The following is a 21,507-nucleotide window of genomic DNA, read 5'->3' as shown; positions in this document are numbered from 1 at the left end:
AGCCGGAGGCGCGGAGGGAGGGCAGCCCTCGCCCGCTGTAACGAGGCTCAGGCGCCCGGGCGAGCTGGAGTGGCTGAGGCTGGTCGCCGAGGCGCCGAAGGCGCCGATGGCGATCCAAAAAGCCGAAGCTGCGGAAGCAAGCGTGGGTGCCTGAGCCTCGTTACGCAAGGGTGGAAGGGCTGCACATCCCGCAGCGCCGGAGACGAGGAGATACCTATGCATGCTGCATGCTTGCTTTCATGCTGCATGCTCTGCATGCTTATCTACTCTATTAAATTATATATGATTTTTTTAAAGATACGAGTATGTCTGTTATAAAGTAAATTATTCTGAACAACAACATTATGAGTTGAAGTATGTTCTTAGTAACAACATTATTAATTAAAACAATATGATCAATAAATGTTATGAAGAAAAAAGATCTGAAAATAAAAATTATGTATTTTAAATGGTTCTTGGTAGTAACAGTATTGATAAAAAAAATTATGATTACTAACTGTTATGAGCTCCGATGGTAGTAATAAAAATGTATGAATAAAAAAAGTATGAATAAAAAAAGTATGAAAAATAAAATTATGAAGAGAGATTATTATGAACACAAATCGGTAGTAAGACGAAGAATAGGATATAGAATTTTATGTGAGCCAATATAGAACCGACCAAGGGCGTTAGTCAAAAACCACTTCTGACTTATAACAATAATAACTGCAAACATGCAGTCAAGAGTGGTTTCGCATAATCGCCTAATTTAAAATTTAACCAATCAGTCAAAATTCATACAAAATTATTGAAACAGAGTTCTTAAAAAATGTGTTCTTAAAAAATTAACTTTGACGAACCTCAAAAATCTGTCAAACTCCATACAAAAAACACCGGTTATCGTTATAGTTACGGTCAAATTTAGGTGGTGCAACTCAGCCTTATAGTATAATTTTTATGTGATTTGTGCATACAAAATGATGACACCTACCATAATTATGTATAGGTACTACAGTAATAAAAGTAGAGCCCGAATTATTGTTATTAAACGATTTATTATTAGATTATTATATTAAATGGAAATACGTTTAAATATGTGAAGAGCCACGTTCTTATTCAGTTATTACTTCATCTTTTAGTTTTTTATTACTTAGCTCTTGAGAGAATTGGTAACCTTGAAGTAAGAAGTTCGCAACGGCAAATTATTTTGAGTTATGTATCATTTTTCTTTTTATTCTGTTTTTTACGAGTCTCAGGGTACTAACTATAGGCCATATTTATACCCGTTACAGTTCTTTTGTGCTGAAAATATTTTGATATGGATATCAACGTAGATTTCTTACTTTTTATAACCACTAGTTACTGGTCGTGACTACTCCCCCGCGTGGACTTTGATTCAAGTCTAGTGTTATCATGTAAGGATAACATTATTTTTCACTATCCATCCATTAGTTTCTATTAATTCATTTTGGGAACAACAAACCATTACACACTTACAGAGTGCTGTTTATTTTGTGTGAAGAAGAAACACACTTCTTCCACCTACCCACGTATAGACATAGAGACTACATGTGTTACAGTAACCAAGATTCTGTCTGTAAGTGTAACATCGTATCGTCCCGTCCGCGTCCGTCCGCATTCAATGAGGGCTATCGTTTTAGCGCTCACCAGTTAGCGCCACTGTAGAGTAAGGTCCTGTCACTTGCTAGTCGCGAAGACAGGGGTTAGTCCCAACGGCCCCGGTGGATCTGCCCCGTCAACGGGGTGGATGGGAAAAAGTGTTTCAACGTCCCCGGTAGTCATAGTCTTAGCGTTCAACGGGGTGGTTGGAACACATCAAGTGTCAACCACCCCGGTATATCGTTTAACGGGGCGGATGGATCAAATCAAGTTTCAACCACCCCGGTATTTCACTAATCGTGGCGGATGACACAGATCTAAAAGGTTCCACCTCGGTATTGCATACCGAAAATAAAACCTGTTAATAAAATAAAAAATAATAATATGTAAATAATAATCAGTTTTATTTAACAGTCATTGTTTAAAAAATCTTCAGCATAAAAAAGTAAGTTTAATTGTCACAAAATATTATGGTCATAAACTTAAAGATTACTTTTAGAATCACAGATGCGCAATTGCATTAATCAGTCAATATTAATAACACTCTAATAGTCTAATGTGATAAAAAGTAACTCTAAAACTCCTCACTTACAAATAGTAACAAGGAAATCTAAAATTGTTACAAAATACAGTGTGAGTCACGTTAAAGTGTACATATGAAAATAGATAAAACTAGACCTATTTTTATCGACAAAAAAGAGGTCAAAAAATTTTTGAGAATTTTTTGTTTAGTTTCTTATAGAATTTTTTTTCTTCCAATTACTTATTGTAAAGAAAACTTAATAACTTTTAAACTAAGCGGTATATCCTGATAAAATAAAAACAGTAATAATGCTAAATAACAGGCGATACTAAAAAAATACTTCAAATACACAAAAAAGGCCAACAAATAATAAAAAATGATACTTTTTGAAAAAAATCTGCTTTTAAATTCGTGTTTTTTTGGTTATTTGATAAATTTCTCCAAAAAATGCCTCTATAACCGGTGGTTTTTATTACTTTGTATTATTCTCTATTGTATTACCTTTGTAAAACCAAAAATCGCATGTCTATATCCCTATCGCAACATTTGCTATGATCGTGACCCGTTTTTTTTACAGACTACCTACTATTAAAAAATTGATTTTGAGGCAAATGAGGCAGTACAGCACACTTGACAAAATCAATTTTTTAACGGTTGGTGGTACATAGCTGCCCAGAGCCCTGACGATGGAAAAAGCAAGCTTTTCCGCAAATGCTCAGTCAGTGGTTACGAGACGAGTTTATTCCAATCTGGTGCGTATTTGGAGAGAGACACCGGACTACTAATATGCTTGAGGCATGGCATGGCACAAAAAGCTTAATAAAACAATAAAAAAAAAGCAACCGAATATCATAGAGTTGTTAAACACACTGCTCAGCGACGCCTCCTATTATGAAGTGATTTCAAAACAAGTAGAAAATCTGTCAGCATCTCAACAGTGTAAATGTATACAGGAGTCTTATTATTAATTTCGCATCTGTGATTCTAAAAGTTATCTTTAAGTTTATGACCATAATATTTTGTGACAGTCAAACTTACTTTTATTGTTAATCAACAACTGCTTAATGTAACTAAATAAATAAATAAAATAAATAAATAAATATCCTTAGACATTTTACACTGCGCTTCTACTAAGCAAAGCTTGTACCATGGGTACTAGACAACGGATATAAACATACTTAAATACTATTTTTTTGTAAATACATACTTATTATACGTAGAAACTAACCCCTACACACCAGTCCAATACAAACAAATAAAAAATACGTATCTATGATTCTTAAATAATAATATTTTGTAACAATTTTAGAGTTACTTTTTATCACATTAGACTATTAGTGTGTTATCATATTGGGGTATATTGACTGATTAATGCAATTGCGCATCTGTGATTCTAAAGGTAATCTATAGGTTTATGACCATAATATTTTGTGACAATTAAACTTACTTTTATGCTGAAGATTTTTTATACAGTGTTAAATAAAACTGATTATTATTTACATATTATTATTTTTTATTTTATTAACAGGTTTTATTTTCGGTATGCAATACCGAGGTGGAACCTTTTAGATCTGTGTCATCCGCCACGATTAGTGAAATACCGGGGTGGTTGAAACTTGATTTGATCCATCCGCCCCGTTAAACGATATACCGGGGTGGTTGACACTTGATGTGTTCCAACCACCCCGTTGAACGCTAAGACTATGACTACCGGGGACGTTGAAACACTTTTTCCCATCCACCCCGTTGACGGGGCAGATCCACCGGGGCCGTTGGGACTAACCCGAAGACAGTGGCACCAACTGGTGAGCGCTAAAGTGGTAGGAGGACTATCGCATTTGCACTCATCAAGATGGCGCCACTGTAGAGTAAGGTCCTGTCAATCGCCAGGGGTGCCAACTGTTAAGTATAAAAACGATAGCCCTCATTGGCTAGAAATGGGTGTGTGTGTGTGGATGGGTGAATGTGAATAGGTGCTAGCGATCAGACCTGAATGAGTACACACAATCACAATACTGCTAAGTATATTTTTGTATTGTATCGCACAGCAGCAACTATTGTGTACAGGGGAATACTATGGGGACATGAACCGATTGCTACGAACCGAACATAAATTTCGATTATTTGTATTAACAAGTAATGAATCGCTAGGTATTTCAATTTGACCGCCCTAAATGTTCCTTTTATTGAAGTTACTACACTCAAGAAAAAATATTTTTTCATCAATAAATTCGTAAGCTAATTTATTTTCTAAAGTAATAAGGCGTCTTATTATGAGTACCTAGCAGCTAATTTGGAAACTTTAAATGGCATTCATTATTACAATTTTATGGACGAACTTTAACTTTGTGGTAAACAACTTCAAAGTTTAACAAAACGTTTAACTGGTAAGAAGGACACGCAAAGATAGTAATAATATTGTTCAAGCAGCCCTTGTCAGTGACTGTAATAAACAAGTAAGCATCTGTTTTCAAACTGTAATTAATGTTTGGTTTAATGTAGCTGTGTTAAATAAACAAGAACTTAGAAATTCAGTCAATTATATTTAACAAGGCAAGGATATAAATGTCATTCTGGGATTTTGTAATCACAGAATGACATATCCTTGGTAAATATGTCATAGACAAGACAATTTCCTCGCTCTCCAATTGTTAACACAGCTAACCTCAATACTCGTAGGTTTTTGTCAACGTACTGTCATTTGTTTGGTAATCACAAAATGTTATTAATTTCTTAGTTAATATTCATATACCTTGTCATCTGCATAATTGTTATGTAAAACTTACGTAAAACCATTTAAAGGACAATGTTCGTTCTCCATACATTGTTCGCCTAAGAACCAACAATTTTGACATATTACTACCCGAAAGCGAAATAATACAATTCTGTGTGTAAGAACAATGATTCCTGATGGACACTTGCCATAAAATTAATGATTATGAATATTAAATCACAGCGATTTTATAATATGTCGTTTATGACCATTGAAGTAATATTACTATGTATAGAACAGACATCGCGAACAAAATATGTACAGTGCGGGGTGCGGGGCGGGAATTTGACGGACAGCTGTCAGTCAAATCCATGACTATCAAGTTTCATAATTATGGCGATAAAATCTGCACCAGAAAATGTCGTACTTCATTGATAGGATTGCACGAATAGTGACGTTCCTGCGGTCGCCTCATCATAGACATTGTGAATCGATTGTGAAAATAAACAAATCGGCTAAATTGTGTTAAATTTTCATGGTGCTCAATAGCAAAAAGGTTCAGCTACTTACATTATTTTATTTTATTATATTGTGCGTTTCCTGTAATGTAATCTAAGCTCCCCTCCCTTAGACTAAAATTAGCCCTCCTAGACAAGTGACAAAACGTAGCAGTTGAAACATTCGAAATCACTTCGCTCTGCCGTTTTTTGGTGTTAGTTACTTCACTCTGTGATGCGATTTTAAAATTACAACTGGCGATTCCGAATTCACAACTGAGGGGACTGAGGCTAATCGTGTTACTTGTGCTACAAGTGCGTATGGGCTTCATACTGATGCTTAAGCCATTAATTATTTTTCTTCCCGATTAAAATCTAATGTAATCGATAATCGCCTTGAGAATCGTTAACTGGTATTTTCTAATTCGATAAAAAAATTACCCATCTCTAGTTTAAAACTGTCATCCAACAGCGCACGAAATATTATGAGTTATAGATAATGAAACCATTACAGAGGCGACACTTCGTTTACGTTTAGTTTCTGCCTATGGAATTGGATACTGTAAGGAAACATCGTCATCATCATTTTAGCTACTGGACGTCCACTGCTGAACAAAGGCCTCCTCTAATGATTTCCACATCGTCCAGTTGATAGTGGCCTGCACCCAGCGTCTTCCTGCTATCTTCAGTCAGTCCATCTTGAGATTTTAGAAAAATTCCCACTCGTCACGGTAGGAACAAAGCTAGGGATGACCCACGCCTTCATTCCAGAACCAATAAAATAACTGAAAGTCAGAAACTTTCAGTTATTTTATTGTCTCTATTGTTAACTATCTCAGTGGTTGAGTACACGTATAATAGCTGTGAGGTAGAAGTTACGGGACTATTCCCACCTCTCCTTTTCACCGCTGCATCTCCTGTGTAGCTAGCACCTAGACTAGTTGATTTAAAGCCAAGTTATATCAGTTTTTAGGTAATGACTTAGTGCATCTAAAAATGTAAAACTTTCTAGTTTTTTGTAACATTGAAAAATCTAAAAAGAAGCATCATTTTTTTTACGTTCAAGTGTTTCTAAGAAATTTAAATGGAAGCTTTTGATGACAACGTATTGCTTACTTTTTCAGCTGTCGAACGAATCACTTTTATACTCATAGGTCCTGTACATAGGTAGATTTGGTAAATAAATGAATCCATCCGGACTTAGAAACTAAAAAAATTAAAATAGCTGTAATTTTTTAATACTGGATTTGTCGATTAAATTGATCATTTATTGCGCCCTAACGGGTCGGACACTGGTGACCAGACACACTGTACAATTATTATAATTTTAGCCTATCTCGTGAGCTAGGTGTCAATAATTAGGGTGATTTACTAACTAACCAGTCGCATACGAACAACAGCAGTGAGATTCAAACAAGTTTGATCCATGATGCCGCACGACTATTGTGTGAGCCCACCCGTAACCCAAGCTTATTTAGCTTAACACAAGGGGCTGGACGGGACTATTAGTAATTTGTACAATACAAAGTGCTTTATAATCTTTAAAAAAATCTTTTTATTGCTGTATTTAACCTTCCTTTCGTATACTAATTTATGCGTCAGTGTCAAGTCTGCGATTTTTATTCTTTGAAATTTTCGTAAAATGGCTGCCGCCGCGGTGACGCCTTGTAATTAACAAATTAAAATTAAATTAGTGTTTTAAAGTGCATAAATGTACAACTTAATGGTAAAAAGTCATTCCTTGATTTTTACTTAATACCTATGTATCTGGAGTTATTTGAACAGTATTTTCGTCTATAGGATGGCATATTTCAAAAAACAAAACTGCACTCAAGCGTGTTGTCACAGCAACCGCTGAGCACATACTAATTGAATTTCGGTCCATGGACCTGTTTGCGTGCCAGAAACAGTCTAGTTGACATGTCTTCTCTAGTACGTAGTACATTATAACTCAATGTTTATGACAACATGGCGTCTAAATCACATTGATTGTATTGTGTGAATGTATGAACACCGATTCGCGAAAAATGTTTTGTATTGTCGTCACGCCGAGTCGCAGCCAAATAGTATACAATAATAGAACAAGTTTTAGAAATACAACTCGGCATTCCACTTTTATAATATGCCCACATATTGCACGTAAATAAACAACATGAATCGTAGGTTGTTTCCACCCTTGTCATCTGACACATGAAATAAACTCCTATTGTATTATAGATATCGAAGCCGAATCGTATATAATAATAGAATGGGTTTGGGAGATCACTCGGGGTTCCACTTTTATAAAATACCTACATATTGCATAAAAATAACACGAATCATGAGTTTTCTTTTCACCATTTACATCTGACACGAGATAACAAACTCCTATCTCCATGACTACCGTCGTAGTCTATGCCAAAGACTACAATATTTTAAGCAAGAAGTTTCAAACCTTAGCGGCTACAGTAACCCCTGGGCCACATACATCGTGATAACATTCGGTCGACACCGGAACGAAATGCAAAAAAGCACCGTATTCTAGTGCGGCTATATCACGTTCAACCGGGGTTTTAATTCGACTAAAGTCCTGACTAAAGACTGGAAGAAAATACGCCGCATTGTATGAGCACTTCGTGTTCGTTAAAGCGGCTTCAGATCTAGAGCCTACATAGTTTTCTTTCCAATAATATCCGCAAGTAGCGCTGCATGATCTTTACAACAAAAACGGCAATAGTTATTAAGGTGCCAAAATTATATGATTACTTTGGCACGGTATTATACACGTTCGAAGATTTGTCATTTTCATTCATTTCATCATCATCATCATCATTTCAGCCACAGGACGTCCACTACTGAACATAGGCCTCCCCCAATGACTTCCACATCGCACGGTTGGTAGCGGCCTGCATCCAGCGCCTTCCCGCTACCTTTATCAGGTCGTCGGTCCACCTTGTGGGTGGACGTCCCACGCTGCGTTTTCATTCATTTATTATTTTCTTAAAGTGCCGGAAAAAAAATAGTTTCTAGCTGTCCCAGCAACTTCGTCAATAAAAAGTTGTCTTGTCATATCTTTAAAATCGTAATATTAATTTCTGAACGTATCCTGTTTGACACCTAATAATATTATTTGACATAGCTGGCTCGGCGAATTTCGGCAAATTAATTTTGACATTGCAGAATATGACTTTTGATAGGTTTATCATAGAATTCGGCGGGGATATCCTCACGGAGGAAGTTCGAAAAATGGCGGAACAAGATCTTATAATAATGCAAGGCCGAAGCTGTAACGCGCGTGCTCCTACGTGTAATCCGGCGAGTATACAATAAATAGTAATGTCTGGTAAATAGTGGTAATACGTATCGTTCGTTCGTTTCAGCCGAAAAGACGTCCACTGCTGGACAAAGGCCTCCCCCAAGGATTTCCACGAAGACCGATCCTGCACCGCTCGCATACAGGCACCTCCCGCGACCTTCACCAGATCGTCGGTCCACCTAGTGGGAGGCCTGCCCACGCTACGTCTTTCGGCTCGTGGTCGCCACTCAAGAACTTTCCTGCCCCAGCGGCCATCAGCTCTACGAGCTATGTGCCCCGCCCCGTCTATGTCTATATGCGCTACGATTACAGGGTATCATTTTGCAAAGTCGCAAGACTTCACTCCGCTGCTGTCAAATCAATGTCGCATAATGTTATCGCAATGTGTGTGGCCCTTGGCCAAATCACAGAAGCCTATGCGAAGAAAGAGCACTTGAATGACAATGAAAATCAGGGTTACCATTTTATAAGATCTCCTCACTATTGAGGGTAACAAAGTAACATTAATAATCTAGCCATTAATTACATTTATTACCTATACGAGAAAGTAAAGCAACATGCGGTTTTATTTTAATTTGTAAAATATTTGTAACAGTTTGTTCTAAGTTTAGTTTTACAACAGTATTGCTGTTTCAGCTGTCACTGTGAAGCTTTGGGAAAATAAATAAATAGAAAAAATATTAACATAAATATTTATTTAAGTTTTTATGTTCATTATCATAATATGCCAATTTAAGTTACACTGTGTGACAGTCTTTGACACTAAACAAACTCTTCAGCTTAATAATACCTACCTACAGGGCGTTTTTATAGTTACTCTTGCTGATGAAACAAGAAGGGTTGATTCTACTACTGAAATACAACTACTTTTCTTACAGGACCAATATCAAATTCTCAAAAAAATTCACATCCTCGTGATGGTGATAATTTCTATGGAGAGGTTTTTTTTTTATATTCGGTCTCTTGGGATAACTTATTCCATTTGAGCAGTAGAATTAATCCTTTTTATTTGATCACATATAAAAATAACACAAGTTTTTAGGAAAACTTCTTCTTTGGTATGGTATCACCACGGAGTTATAATGTCGGCAAGACTTTTTGGCGGGCTTTTGAACGCACTAGGCGCGATTTTTGAAGCCAATTTTGTATTTTTCTCTTTCTGTGTTATAAATAGTTATCTATCTATTGGAAGTCGTTAAGTCAACTTAAAATTCGACTATGCCGGACGGGGACGGTAAGGACCCGCCCAGGGGCAAGGAAAAAAGGAAGGCACCAAATAGAGATCACACCTATACGAGTGCAGATGAAGATTTCTACAAACCGTACGTAAAACCAGGGTATAGAAGGCTTTTCGCGGAGAACACGGTGAGTGGCGAGTTTTCTGTATTTGTGGAAAGCACGAAAGAGAATGAGAAGATCGGGAACAACAATCCCATCCTGACTACCAACCTTTTCAAAAATGAAATCAAGGGCATTACCAATCTTAAAAGAATTAACGCCAATAAAATATGTGTCACATTTTCCCAGTCTAGTAATGCCAATAACTTCCTGAAAAACGATCCCTTCCTAACCAAACACCAACTCAAGGCATACATCCCAGCCACAGCAGTAGAAACAGTCGGCGTGCTTCGCTTTGTACCCACTAGTATCAGCAATGAGGAACTTTTTAAGAAACTCTCGTCATCTTACGAGATCATAGGTGTGCGTAGGTTCACCAAAAAAGACAACGGCGACATAAAGCCCTTTCAATCTGTGTCTATCACATTTTTATCAACCGTGTTACCCGAACATGTGTATCTAGACCTTTTCAGGTTCAGAGTATTCCCATACAACGCTCCATTGTTGCAATGCTTTAAGTGCTTCAAATTCAACCATGGTGCTAAAATTTGTAAATCTGTGCAAAAATGCTCAATATGTTCTGAAGAACATCATTTTTCTGAATGTACTTCGAATAAAATAGCCAAATGCATAAACTGTCAAGGAGCTCATCTTGCGATTTCACGGGACTGTCCTGTCAAAAAACAAAAAATTGAAGATAAAAAAAATAAATTAACTTACGCTAATATGGTCTCCAGCAGTGTTGCGGCTACTAAGAGTAGCCCAGTTATCAAAAATTACATAAGCGAGTTTCCTCTATTGGCTGCTCCTAAAACTAACTTAAAATCTATTGCATCAAGGAAGCCACAAGCTAGCTCTGTTTCAACAGCGACCTCTTCCACTTCAACTAATTCGATGGAAGTTAAAGAAAAAGAACCACTTACCAATGAACAATTAATAGATGAAATATTAAACAATGATTTTATTCGCAAGGGCCTTGTAGGCGCCCTTGTCGCTATTGGCAATGAAACGAGGGCAGTTAATAGTTCTATTATACAGGAAATTCTTATAAAAAGTTTCAAAGGGCTTTAAATGGATAAAAGTCTCATAAGAATCTCTCAATTTAACGTCGAAGGTGTTATTAACAAAAAGCCATTACTTATAAAATTTTTGATTGATAATGATATTGATATATGTTTGTTAAACGAAACATGGTTGAAAGAAAACAGTTCTTTTCGTATTCATAATTACAATCTAGTTAGTAAAATAGGTAAAGAAAAAGAAGGCCGGGGTGGAGTCGCCATCCTAGTCAAAGACACTTTGAAATATTCAGTAATAGAGCTTCCCTTTTATGATTTTCTACAACCTGTAGCTATTAATCTGCGAACTGGCATAGGTAATTTAAGTATTCTATGTATATATTGTCCACCACCTAAAGAAAATAGATCAAGATTCAATGGTAGCAAACTGAAACACATTATTAACTTACTACCTAAGCCACTTTTGCTATCAGGTGATATTAATGCTCACCACATCGCATTCGGCTGTGCTACTAGTAACGGTCGAGGTAATGAAGTTTACAATATATTTGACGAGAGCGACCTCTGTATCCTCAACTCAGGGGCGCCAACCACTGTTGGTAGATCTGTTCATAATCCTTCGGCTATTGATGTAACATGTGTCAGCCCTTCAGTAGCTCCATTATGTGATTGGAAAGTCTATGATGATCCAATGGGAAGTTATCACTATCCCACTGTAACAGATATTCAGACTTCTGTTGATAAATATCAGATAGGTGAACCAGTACAAAAATTTATTTACAATAAAGCTGATTGGTTTAAATTTCATACTGAAACAGAAAACATGGTAGTTAATATTAATTTAGATAATACAGATCCATTAATAATTTATGACGATTTTTATAATAATTTAATTAGTATTAGAGACAAATGCGTACCTAAAGTAGTCAAAACCTCTCCCAATATAATGAAAAAGCCTGTACCTTGGTGGGATGATGAGTGTAATAGTGCAGTTAAAAAGAGTAAAGATGCTTTAAATTTTTATAGACGTAATCCAAGCATTGACAACTACATTGCATATAAAAAATTGGATGCTGCTAAAAAACTAACTCTTAAGGAAAAAAAGAAAACTGGATGGAAATCTTTATGTGAATCTTTTAATAGATATACTCCTGTTAGTACAGTATGGAACTATATGAAGAGGTTTAAGCGTGTTTCAATTCCCAAACTGCCGAAGAATGATGAATGGATTCCCTCTTTTTTTGAGAAATATTCTCCTCTATCTCCTCCTGAAAAACAAGTAAATAATTCATTATTGCAAACATATTTCTCTCAAATTGGTGATGAAAAAGCAGCTTTTTTGTCTCAACATTTTTCTTGGGAAGAGTTTATGACTGCTCTGCAGTCTCGTAGGAACACTACTCCTGGTTTAGACAATATTCCTTATGAAGTTATTCGTCGCCTACATATTAATGCCAAAAAACTTTTACTCTACATTTTTAATTTACTATGGCAAATACAGGTCATACCAGACTCATGGAAGACTCAATGTGTCATTCCTATACTTAAACCAGATAAGCCTCCTGATGACTGTAACTCTTATCGACCAATTTCTCTGTCCTCATGTATAGGTAAAGTATTTGAGTGCATGTTAAAGACAAGATTAGATTATTATGTCGAATCAAATAATATCTTACCAAATGAACAATTCGGATTTAGGAAAGGCCGAAGTGCAGCAGAAAGTTTTACAGCATTGGTCTCAGATGTTAGGAATTCTCTTGACGGTCACTCTGCAACAGCTTGTGTCTTCCTTGATGTACAGGGCGCGTTCGATAACGTGGTCCCCTCAATTTTAATAGCCATCTTATGTGATATTGGAGTACCCGGGGTAGTCTGCAAATGGATTTTCAATTTTTTGTACAAAAGAATAATGTATATAAAATTTAATAATATTATTCATGGACCCGGATATGTATATAAAGGCACAATGCAGGGTGCTACGATTTCGCCATTATTGTACAATTTATACACCAGTCAAATTAATAAGTATTTACCACAAAGGGATATAAAATTTTTACAATTTGCTGATGATTTATTAATTTATACTGTAAATAAGAATGTAAACACTGCTGTGCATAATCTAAACCTAGCTTTAGTTGAAATTCATAATTTTTACTCTGGTAAATTAAAACTTGATATTAGTCCCAATAAGAGCGGCGCTATGCTATTCTCGAAAAAGTATAATGACTGTTATTGTACTATTTATTACAATAATAATCCTCTTCCATGGATTCAGGAAAAAAAGTTTTTAGGAGTGTGTCTAGATAAAAAACTCACATTTGAAAGTCATATCAAGCTTCTAATTCGCAACTCTTCTAAGGCTTTAAACATATTGCGTTCACTAGCTGGTGTAAGTTGGGGCTCTGATCCCAAGATTTTATCAATGTTATACAAGAGTTTAGTAAGTAGTCATTTCGACTATAGTACTTTGGCATATATGAACTGTAGCCCAACCCTACTAAAAAAATTAGATGTTATTCAGAATAAAGCACTTAGAATAATAACAGGAGCTATGTGTTCAACTCCTATCATTGCTATGCAATGTGAAACATGCATTCCACCTTTAGTACTGAGACGTATTCAACTAGCAGCAAATTTTTTCCTTAAACTAATAACTTCAACCAACAAACCAGTACTAGATAGAATCATGCCTCCCTTATCATCCCAAATGTGCTCTACTCCTCCTCCTCCAATTACAGGTAATGAGCTAATATCTGGACGCACTCCAGCCTTACTAAGAATTGCATTGTATATTGAGTCTCTCACTGTAAATATGTATAAAGATAAGCCATGGCCCATGTATAAAGTTAATTATGAAGATCTTGTTGTAAAAAATTTCACTATCTTAAGAGAAAAGATCTCCAATCAAATTGATCTTAATAAATTTCTAAATAAGTCTTATTATAAAGTGTACACAGATGGTTCAAAGAAAGAGAATAGTGTAACCTCTGCATTTTATGATCCACAACTTAAACTTACTCAAAGTCATAAAATTGAAAGCCACTGTAGTATCTTTACTGCAGAAAGTTATGCTATCCTCTTAGCACTTAAACATATCTGTACATGTAATCCACCATCTGACAATATTATTATTCTAACTGACTCTAAAAGTGTATTACTAGCTCTGGAAAATAACTCTTGTAAATATAATTTTAATTATATAATTTATGATATTAAGAAATTAATTAATAACATATATAGACTTACTGGTAAGACACTGCTCTTCCTTTGGGTACCATCGCACCGTGGCATCAGGGGGAATGAAATTGTTGATCTGGCTGCAAGGAATGGCTTTGATGTTGATCATTCTACGTTGTTGAAGTTACCTCACACTGACTATCAAGCCGCAATCAGTCAAGACCTGAAAAAGATATGGCATGAGTACTGGACAATTACTAGTATGGAAAAGGGAAAATGGTATGCTAAGATCCAAGGAAGCCCGCCCGCCAAACCTTGGTACCATCGGAGGAATGAGAATATAGACAACAGGAAGTTTATAACCATCATAAATAGGCTGAGATTTGGCCATTGCCACGCTCCCACTCACCTGAAGAGGCTCAACTTGATTCCGAGCCCTGAATGTACATATTGCAATGAAGAGCTTGCTGATTTGGAACACATTTTAACAGTTCAGAAGTAAAACACCCAAACGTACTTACAAACACCGTTTATTTCTGTATTCAATATTCGTGGAGCAGCAGAGATGTTGACGCCTCGGCGATCGCAGCGCAAATAGGCCCGATCAAGATGGCGGACGCGGGACGTGACATCAAACTCGTAATGCCTACCTAATAAATCGATTCATAATCGATGAATCGATTTATTTATAAATAGTAAAAATGAACGTAATAAAAATAAATGATAATTTATTTATGATTGTTAACAGTCGGCCATCCTGAACAGACGGCTGTCCCAGACGTCAACCTCTCTGTATTAATAATTATTCTAACATGATCAATTTTGCTTTGATTTATATTAAGTAAAACGAATTTTAACAATTATACGCAATTATTCACACATTCTTACAATTCAAATCGTATAGCTTTGTTCTCCTTTAAATTAATGTTATCATAATCAAGTTACATTTAATCGCAATAAGATTTAAATACATAGGTATTTAGACCGTGAGAAAAAAATGTAAGTAGGTATACATTCTTAATTTATTTTATATTCTCGGTCATCCTGCATAATAGAATGACCCCATTCCAGAATTCTAGAAAGTTCCTATATACTGTAAACAATCCATAAAAATAATTAAATTAAAGGAGATCTATAAACAGCTTAACATAATACTTAAAATTATGGGTAACTAATGTCATTAATCAAGAATCACTTTCAATACACTTCACACAAAACGCACTCTGACTCATTAGGTACACTTATCACATTTACTACCCCGAACTGAGTGGCGAACTAGCGAACACCAGGACGTTTTCTCTCCGCACCTTTTACCCGCACAAGGGGCTGCCGCCTACATCCGCCGAAGCTGCTACCGCTTGCACACATGAGAAGTTGCGGCGTCACTTCCCCGAGCTGCCACTCCTTGCCCTCACGAGGAGCCGCAGCCTCAGTCGACCGAAGCTGCCACCGCCTCAGCCGACCAGAGCTGCCACCGCCTGCCCACACAAGGAGCCACCGCCTCAGCCGACCAGGGCTGCCACCACCTCAGCCGACCAGGGCTGCCACCGCCTCAACCGACCAGAGCTGCCACTGCCTGCCCACACATGGAGCCACCGCCTCAGCCGACCAGAGCTGTCACCGCCTCAGTCGACCAGAGCTGCCACCGTCAGCCCACACAAGGAGCCACAGCATCGGCCGACCGGAGTTGCCACCGCTTGCCCACACAAGGAGCTACGGCCTGAGTCATTCAGAGCTGCTACCGCTTGCCCACACAAGGAGCTTCGGCCTGAGCCCACCATAGCTGCTACCGCTTGCCCACACAAGGAGCTTCGGCCTGAGCCCACCATAGCTGCTACCGCTTGCCCACACAAGGAGCTTCGGCCTGAGCCAACCAGAGCTGTTACCGCTTGCCCACACAAGGAGCTTCGGCCTGAGCCCACCATAGCTGCTACCGCTTGCCCACACAAGGAGCTTCGGCCTGAGCCAACCAGAGCTGCTACCGCTTGCCCACACAAGGAGCTTCGGCCTGAGCCCACCATAGCTGCTACCGCTTGCCCACACAAGGAGCTTCGGCCTGAGCCCACCATAGCTGCTACCGCTTGCCCACACAAGGAGCTTCGGCCTCAATCCAACAGAGCTGCTACCGCTTGCCCACGCAAGGAGCTACGGCCTCATCTCGAAACTGCCTCGTCACACGTGCAGTTCAGCAGCCCATCTCGCTTCAGTTCATTAAGGAATGGGATAGGATAGGGAAGGAATAGGAGTAATGAGGACATGTTCCCCTCATTTAGCAACTCTTCTATAAATTATATGACATCATTATATCCAACATACGTTATAACTTTGTAAAATATATGTGTAGGTATCTTCGCAATCAACATTTGTAAATAATAAAATTTGACTAATTAATTGTAATATAATAGTAATGTATAAGATTTCATAATGATAATGAAATAAATGTACTTTTGAACACTCAAATAAATAATTTCATTTCCATCCACATAAATTTACATAATAAGAATCACTCGCTATCACCGTACTCGCTCTCCGATTCAGATTCCCCAAATCTCATCCACGGTTTTAATTTGTCAACAGAAAAGACATTACGATACTTCTTTTTCGAGTAACCTTCCACGCTACTTATTTCATAACGGTCATGACCTAACACCGCGGTAACTCTATATGGGCCACTAAATGGCGGAACTAATTTATGGCTTTCGCCCGGGGTTCTGGTATTCTTCTGAGCCATTACTAGATCGCCCTCCTTATATGTTTTCGCCTTGGTCCTATTTTTATCAAATCGTGTTTTCATTTTTTGTTGTCTATCTCTAATAGTTGATCCTACCTTTTCGCGTACACTATCCAAGACTTCTGCAGATAACTCCTCGGAACAATTTATCTCGTGTAATTGAGCCTCTGCTGTATTAACCGTAGGCCTCCCGAATATAACTTCCGATGGACATTTTCCCGTGCCCTGATTTACAGTATTGTTAAGGCTCCACTGAACCTTTGCAAGTTTAACGTCCCAGTTGCGATCGTCTTCATCATGACAAAGAGCTGTAAGAGATGCCAAAATTGAACGATTATATCGTTCAATTTGGCCATTGGCTCTCGGTGTTGCCACTGCGTTTAATGTATGTTTCACTCCAATTGATTCAATATATGCTTTGAACTCATTTGAAGTGAAACTTGTCCCTCTATCTGAGATAAGGTGAGCTGGTATACCAAAAAGAGCAAATACTTCCCTGAGCACGTTTATTGACGTTTTACTTTTTGTATTCCTTACAGCGCGCAATATAATAAACTTCGTAAAGCTATCTATAATCCCGAATACATAAAGATTGCCACGCTTACTCTTGACGAATGGTCCCAAGTGATCGATGTGAAGACATTGGAACGGCAAGTGAGGTTTTGGGATGGGGTTCAAAAGACCCTGTTTTTTGCCTCCTGGTATTTTGGCATGAGCGCAAGCAATACAAGCACGAACGTATTTTTTTGTAAACTGAGCGAGTCTAGGAAACCAGTAATCTCGTCTTACCTTTTCCAATGTCTTCTCATATGCAAAATGCCCAGACTCATCGTGACATTGTTGCATAATCTTCCATCTAGCATCTCTCGGTACAGCCCAACGTAACTCACCATCTACTTTTCTATAAATTTTGCCTTCTTTTAGTTCGTAATTATCTCGGATATCTTTCGCTTCTTGACATTTTGTATCGAGTACAGCTTTTATATGGCATAACCTAGGGTCGCTCATTTGTACCGATTGTAACCAATTAACTTCACCTATCTGCAGAACTGAAAGTGGTTGGTCTGCTTGCTCTGGAAGTGAGTTGCGACTCAGGGCATCTGCATGTGCCATTTGAGAACCCGGCTTATACTCGACCGTAAAAGTAAATTCCTGAACAAGGAGCCACCAACGCGCTATTCTCGGAATCAGGTCTCTCTTTGTTAAAGTGGTACGGAGTGCATTACAATCCGTGAAGATTTTGAAGTCTATACCCAGGAGGTAAACTCGAAATCGGTTGAGCGACGCGACGACAGCAAGAGTCTCCAACTCATACGAATGAAAACGTTGTTCCTCTGCTGTCGTCTGTCTACTGAAATAAGCTACAGGGCGAAGTGGTGAATCTTTATTTGGGCGTTGTAACAGTATACCGCCAAGACCATTTGCACTGGCATCGGTATGCAGTTCTGTGTCAAAGTTTGGATTATAAATGGCTAGAACCGGACGTGTGGTCAGAATTTCTTTTAATTTTGAAAACGCCTGATTCTGATCGTCACCCCATACCCAAGCTGTAGTCGCTTTTGTAAGGATCGTAAGTGGTCTTGCGATCGTTGCATATCCTTGAACAAAGCGCCTGAAGAAGCTTGTCAATCCAATGAATTGACGTACTTCATGGACGTTCTTCGGCGTTTTGAAATCAGTAACAGCTTTTGTTTTGTCCTGTCCTGGTCTTACTCCTTCTGAAGAGATTTCGAAACCCAAATATTGTATGGTCCGTTGAAAGAAGTTGCACTTGGCAAGGTTCAGTGTCAAATTAGCTTCTCTCAGAAGGTCAAGTACTTGCTGCAACTTGGACATCCCTTCACTTACAGTTTTTGATGATATGATGATATCATCCATGTAAGCAAGGACGCCCGGAATGCGACGCAATTTTAGAAGTTTGAGTATAAGTCTTTGGAATACCGCTGGTGCATTTGTGAGTCCGAAAGGCATACGATTATATTCATAGTGGCCATCCGGAGTCACAAATGCAGTCAGGTGTTTTGATTCCTTTGCCATAGGCACCTGATGGTAGCCAGAGGTGAGATCAAGCGAGGTAAAGAACACCTGACCAGAAAGACTGTCAATCTGGTCGTCGATGAGAGGCATCGGGAATTTTTCTTTGACAGTCTTTCTATTCAATGCCCGATAATCCACGCACAACCTCGAATCCCCGTTTTTCTTTGCCACCAAAATTATTGGACTCGCGTACTCTGAAGTTGACTCCTGAATAATTCCGTTAGCTAATAGATTGTTAACAATACCATTGACTTTATCGCGTTCTGATAGTGAGAGTCTGTAGGGCCTATAAGTGACAGGTACATTATCTTTTAACTCGATATGCATTTCCGTACAATTTGTCTTGCCTAGTTCGTCCAGATTAAATGCAAAACAATCGCGATATTGATTTAGTAGACCACAGAGTTGGTCTTTTACATCTGATGACAAGCTATTATCCATATTTACTTGCATAGGATCGATGTCGGAATGATTTATACCATCATTGACTTCTATTGAGTTGACAGTTAGTATTTTGTTGTTTGGATGTTGAGAAATTGGCATAATATTAGATAACACTATACCACGGGCCAGTAGAGTTCCTTTACGCAACACGAATGGTTCTGAATTTAACGAAATAATCACCACCGTTCCTTTACCACTGTTAATCGAATATAGTCCCGGCAATATCATATACTCTTTACCCTCTCGCATACAAGGCTCAGTGTCTATATATACTAATCCGGTATTATCGGACTCCATCAAAACTTCTACAGTCACTGAACCATGTATCGTGACATCGTCTACATTTGTGATTGGGTGTTTGTCATATTTTGTGTCTACCTCCTTGTAAAATACCAATTTGTCATTTGTTTTAAGCGCCCTTACTTGAGGAAGTTCGGTCAATGACTGACCCACTAATACATCAGCTGGGAGAACAGAAGAGTCCACCAAGTACGCATATATTTGTTCGTCTAGTCCGTCTAATGTAACCCTGACATTAACACGCCCACTTGGAACAAGAGTCCCGCTAGCAAACCCCTTCAGCGTAGGTAAATTGGTTTTATCTATCGCTAATTTCAAATCGGAACCAAAATCTTCCCGAAGTAAAGTGCACTGGCTACCTAAATCTACGAATGCTGTCATAGATCTACCATTTACAGTAATTGGTTTATAATATTTCTCACTACCTCTCTCTGCCGTCACGATATTCAAAACGTTTTTCGTATTCGATGTAGTTGACCCTTTAGGTACTTGATCCCTTGTAGTTCTAGTCTCAAACTGTCTAGAACAATTTTTCTCTTCGTGGCCAAAACGTCGACATTTATTGCACTTAAGAACGTCTTTAGGACAACGAGTCACAACATGACCTACTTCGCCACAATTGTAGCATGTCGTTTGAATTGTCGCGGCTGGCTTCTTAAAGGAAGAGTCATTGTTCCTCCTACTTGTATTTTCGTTATATTGTTGATTTTGATTGGGCAAACGAGGGACCTGAGTAGCCCTGCTGGTTATATTCCTAAAGTATTGAAGAACATTTTCGGGATTTTGGAGATTTGCACCTTGAACATTCATCCTAATATTAGCATCGTAGATACCTTGTGTAAGGCAATCCACTGCCTTTTTCCCATTTAACTCACACCTATTTATAAGCATAATCTTATCATAATAATACTCCTCTAAGGTTTCATTGCGACGAGTCTTCCTAGCTAACATTTCTGCAAGAACGTCAGCATAATTTTGTTCGCACGGGAATGCAGAAATCAGCTTATCACGCCACTCAGCCCATGTGTATTTGACGCTGGTGAGTCCGTCATACCAACGCTTAGCTAAACCCCGTAATTTGGGTAGTGCATAAAATATCGTTTGACGTTCTGACCAGCCATACACATGCGCTGATTCATCTATTTTAGCTAACCATTCCTTCATAGTCTGATTTTTACCTTGTGGATCAAAGTCAGGTATTATATTTTGAGCCGCTTGCACCCCTATGCCTTGATTGGAAGTGTTATTGCGCTCCGTTAGAACCGTGACCAGTTTTTCTAACAAAGAAGTCTCATTCAACGTTCCCGCCGCTGATTCACTCGTATTTTTATCATGATTGTGATTCTCTGACTCCCTAACCTCTGCGTTAGTATGGGTTCCTACTTTAGATGTATCTGATTCACAATGTGGGGTAATTATATTATCAGGTGAGAAACGACTTCGTGATCGACGACGTCTTTTGATGTCGGGTTCGTCCGAATCTAAACGACTTCGTCGTCGTACGTTGCTGTGGTCTCGACGATGAGTCGGCCTAGAAGGTCTATGTCTACTATCGCTGCGACTATGTCGCGGCGTACGTGATCGACTTTCATTACTACCTCTCCTAGATAATGAATTATTTCGCCGTTGATTGGATCGCGATTTACTCTTAGGGGTTGACAATTTCCGAGTAGGTGGATTTTTAGTAGAACTACGACTACGTGAAGGTGTTCGTGGAGGAGTTCGCGACCTAACGCGACGTATTCGTGACCGGCTGCGAACCCTTGAACGTCCAGTCGTGTCTTGTCGTTGTAGTACTGGTGATAACGGTGGTCCTTGCGATGTAGATCGCGAG

At 38.3% G+C, this 21,507-nt stretch overlaps 1 protein-coding gene and 1 long non-coding RNA gene across 2 annotated transcripts in view; one reads left to right on the top strand and one right to left on the bottom strand.

Moving 5' to 3' along the window:
• Nucleotides 1-21,507, top strand: part of LOC135075936 (uncharacterized) — a 90,578-nt gene that overhangs the window by 55,034 nt on the left and 14,037 nt on the right. The gene's annotated exons all lie outside the window — the stretch shown is intronic.
• Nucleotides 12,101-14,644, bottom strand: LOC135076201 (uncharacterized). Its single transcript, XR_010258207.1, has 4 exons — nt 14,571-14,644; nt 14,231-14,384; nt 12,661-12,856; nt 12,101-12,252 (listed from the first exon to the last, which is right to left on the bottom strand). It is a non-coding gene; the product is annotated as an uncharacterized LOC135076201 (long non-coding RNA).

Source organism: Ostrinia nubilalis, chromosome 11, assembly GCF_963855985.1.
Source record: "Ostrinia nubilalis chromosome 11, ilOstNubi1.1, whole genome shotgun sequence".
Lineage (NCBI taxonomy): Eukaryota > Metazoa > Arthropoda > Insecta > Lepidoptera > Crambidae > Ostrinia > Ostrinia nubilalis.
The sequence above is the reverse complement of the archived record's forward strand: the minus strand, read 5'-3'. Positions and strand labels throughout refer to the sequence as shown.